Here is a 4401-nt window from a genome sequence, read left to right as displayed (position 1 = left end):
GTCAGAGACCACTGGGGTATGTCCTGGCTCCCTAAGGCATGGGAAAAATTTCAGTGGCTAAAGTGGAATTGCTGGAAGGTACTGGAAGTTAAAGAAGGGAGGGAGGGAGGGAAAAAAGTAGAGGAAAAGAGTTAACAGTAATCGAGAGAGAAAAATCAACCATGAGGAAGAAATAAGGGAAGGTCATAATATTTATATAAAAGTGTCTATGATAAGGGGAAAAAATGGCTGCTTTGTTTCAAATTTGGGGTTTAACCTAAGAGTTCAGAGAAGGCAGAAATCCTTATAAATTCTTATACATTTCTTTAAAAACCCCCAGTGTCTCTGGAAGATACTATACAACTAACTCATTATTTTAAAAACTGGCAAAAGAATAAAGCATTTATCCAGCCATTCCTATATGAACTGTTCTTCAAGGTAACCAAACAATTTGAGGTGAAGTTCCTCTTTGTAGAATGTTTCTGTCTAATAAATGAAAATGGAATGATATAATTAGAATATCACCGTTTTGTAACCTCTAGTGATAAAACCGATTTAGTAATGCCAGGTATTAGCTGCCTACTAAAATACACAACACTTGCTATCAAAAAGGAAGGAAGGAAGGACGGGAAGGAGGGAAGGAGGGAAGGAGGGAAGGAGGGAAGGAGGGAAGGAGGGAAGGAGGGAAGGAGGGAAGGAGGGAAGGAGGGAAGGAGGGAAGGAGGGAAGGAGGGAAGGAGGGAAGGAGGGAAGGAGGGAAGGAGGGAAGGAAGAAAATACAATACTGAATCTGACCAAACATCTTGATCTAACTCCCAATATAAAGGGGAAAAAAGAGAATAGAAAACATGTTAAATGATGGTTTGAGGATACCATCAGCAAAACCCTGACTGTGAAAACTTCATAGGAGAAATGAACTAAACATTTCAATCAAAAGGCAGAGATTGGCGAGCACAGAGTTGGTAACTGCTCTTTTTAATCAGTCTTCTCTCTTTAGTTCTCACTACAGACAGTTTAAAAACAAAGATACAAATAAATGAAAAGTGAGAGGATGGAAAACGACATGCCATGCAAACAGGAAACATAAGCAAGCTGGAATGGTCATAAAAATATGAGGCAAGGGCTTCCCTGGTGGCGCAGTGGTTGAGAGTCCGCCTGCCGCTGCAGGGGACACGGGTTTGTGCCCCGGTCCGGGAAGATCCCACATGCCGCGGAGCGGCTGGGCCCGTGAGCCATGGCCGCTGAGCCTGTGCGTCTGGAGCCTGTGCTCCACAACGGGCGAGGCCACGTTAGTCACAGGCCCGCGTACCGCAAAAAAAAAATGAGGCAAAAAGGACTTCAAAGCAAGGAGTAGTAATGGAAATAAAGTGGGAAACTTCATAATGATAAAATGGTTAATACATGAGAAAGACAGAAAGACTATAAATGTATATGGGCCTAATAAAAGGGCTTCAACATACAAAATGCAAAAAACTGACAGAAATAAAGAAATCCACAGTCACAATTGGAGATTTTAATACACCCCTCTCAGTAATTGATAGAGCAATCAGACAAAAATAATATCAGTAGGAAAACAGAAGAAAACAGGAGAAGTGAAATGATGCTACCATCAATCATAAAAGTTTGGGAACGAAGACCCACAAAGATTCTAAAATAAGTAGAGTGGGTGGGTTGGTTAGACATTTATCTGCCTCCTCTGCTAAACTAGTTCTTTAAGTACCGTTCAAACTTAACGACTAAGCACAGGTTTCTCACCAATCTGAAGAGAAAGACAAGAACAGGAGAGGTGCTGAGTTTAAAGAAAGAGTGGTCCATCTTTTATTTAAACATTCAAACTCAAGTAAGTTTGCAAAGCCTTTTTTTTTTTTTTTACATGCGTGATGTCACTCCATTCTTACACATCCTTTGAAAAAGCCCACGTTTCCTTATCCCCATTTTACAGATAAGGAAGTCAAGCTCAGAGGCTGACTTGCCAAAGAAAATTGCAAGTTTGCTGTTAGATCAAAGGGTGAACTTATTTTGACGATCACCTGACTGACTACTGGGAGTGAGGTTGAAATACCAACTATTTTCTTTCTTGAAAGTAAATTTTCTCCAGTATGTCCAAACATACAAAGCAATTATATAAAGGGTATTGGCTCCTCAATTAAGAATTCAGCTTTATTGTCACACACTCCCTAAAATGACATAGTCAGACACCAGGTTGGACCCAAAGGACAAAGTCGTAAAATTTACTCGGTGTCCAAACAGCATCCTGAAATGAACACTCCTTGATGGTCTTGTTGGCAAACAAATAAGTGTTCACTACACTCCTGGTTACCCATAAACATCGATCAAGTTGTGGTATAGAAATATATTTCAAAGCAAGCAGTCTGCAGAAAATATGAGGATGTACTCTTCCAATTAGCAAAGCACAGACGTTATAGATCATTTCATTACTGATTTTTTTTTTTTTTTTTTGGTACGCGGGCCTCTCACTATTGTGGCCTCTCCCGTTGCGGAGCACAGGCTCCAGACGCGCAGGCTCAGTGACCATGGCTCACAGGCCCAGCCGCTCCGCGGCATGTGGGATCTTCCCGGACCGGGGCACGAACCCATGTCCCCTGCATCGTCAGGCGGACTCTCAACCACTGAGCCACCAGGGAAGCCCCATTACTGATTTTAAAGGGCAAATCTCAGAGTAAAATGACTTTGTTTCTTGGCTTGAACCAAAATATGTTTAAAAATAAATATACAATTCAAATATGTTCTAGGCGAGGGCTAATTATTTAAATATCGTATATATGTTTTATTTACACTGGCCTCCACGTTCCACTGAAGCATATTTCTTTTAGGTACAGGAGACCCTATCATTAAGGCTAATGGTGGTTTTACCTAGGGAAAAAAAATACATGAACACCAAGGAATATTTTTCAGCTTCTCAGCAAAACACAAAAGGGAGGAAAAATGACTGACTTTTTAGTTCCAATTGTTTTCAATTTTTTATGTAAGTTCAATGTTGTAAAATCGGTCCAGATTTTCATAGAACCTGAGTGAATAAAATGCAGAGGTAAATCACTACTTTCTATTTAAAGCAAACTGGCTTTTTACAAATCATATGACTTAAAAAAAAAAAAGAAAGAAAGAAAAGCAAAACACATGTTCTCCCCAGAAAATAGGCCAGTGGGCTCTTCCACCAGGGAGTCCAGGCTGAGGTGGGCAGGCCTCCTACATGGGCTCAAAGGGGCTCTCCGGTCTCTGCCAATGCTGCCAGCTTGCCTGCTATGGCCGCCCAGTAAAAACAGTGGCTCCGTGCAATCATGAAAAACAGGACTGCTCTGATCATTACGCTGCACACAAGCTTTGAATGAACTATCAAACAGTTACAACTCAATTAGTCTTTGTGGCTTATTTTTATTCTGAATCAATAACCTAGAAGTGAAGGTCTCCACAGCCCATTATGGCTTTAATGACCTATCTCCTTCCCCATGAACACCTACTGAAGGAAAGTGTTAAGGAAGCATGTGTTAAGATGTATCACTGCTTCTAAAAATAATGTGGAGGAGACAGGCATGAAACCCAAGTTCAGATGTGCTTAATTGCAGGGTTGATGACTCAACTACGAAGAGGTCTTTTGAATGCACAATTGATTTTTAGCAAGTAAAAGGTATCAAGACCTCCATTTTGATTTTATAAAAGTAGGCTAAGTTGCGTAAAAGTGGCTGAAAAGCCAAGACGGCCTGATTTTTCAGCCTAAAAATAACCAGGGAATAGAGCCAAACATGAACATACATTTCAGCAGAAAGGTGATAGAGAGCCAAGCAGATTATACTTTGAAGAAGGAAGAAACCCCACTTAATGGATTATGCTAACTTTAAAACAGTGAAAAATTGAAACTTTATAAGGGGAAAAGCAAACGCAGCTAGGTGTGTAGATCACCTCAAAAGAAACCACTGCTATTAAAGTTGCCATGAGTATCTTCGGAACTGTTAAAAAACAAATGCTAGGCTACCACTCTGATTCACCTACAATTTCACAAACTGATAGAAATTTCTCACCAAGACCCTAATTTTGGCATCAAAAATATTAATTTGTTGATCACAAAACTTAGTTTCATGTTAATTTGCTAATTTATGAACTAGAAAACAGTCCTTGATTCTAAAAAAGCCGTTTAATATCATATCCCAATTACTCATCCAGAAAGAGGGAGAAAGGAGAGGGCATTTGAAATTGCACTGGAACACAACGTTTAGAATAATATAAAACATCTGGAAAGAAAAATCAAAGGCCAATAAATATTAATCTACATGAAATACAGGAAAAAAGGAGAAAACGCCGAAAGTACCTTGCTGTACCACGGAGACCGGCAGCCACGTTCACCTAGCTTACTCTTTGGATATGTAACTGAGCTGGCCTTAACTGCTTATAAAGGGTGCAACACAA

Source organism: Phocoena sinus, chromosome 10 (genome assembly GCF_008692025.1).
Source record: "Phocoena sinus isolate mPhoSin1 chromosome 10, mPhoSin1.pri, whole genome shotgun sequence".
Lineage (NCBI taxonomy): Eukaryota > Metazoa > Chordata > Mammalia > Artiodactyla > Phocoenidae > Phocoena > Phocoena sinus.
The sequence above is the reverse complement of the archived record's forward strand: the minus strand, read 5'-3'. Positions refer to the sequence as shown.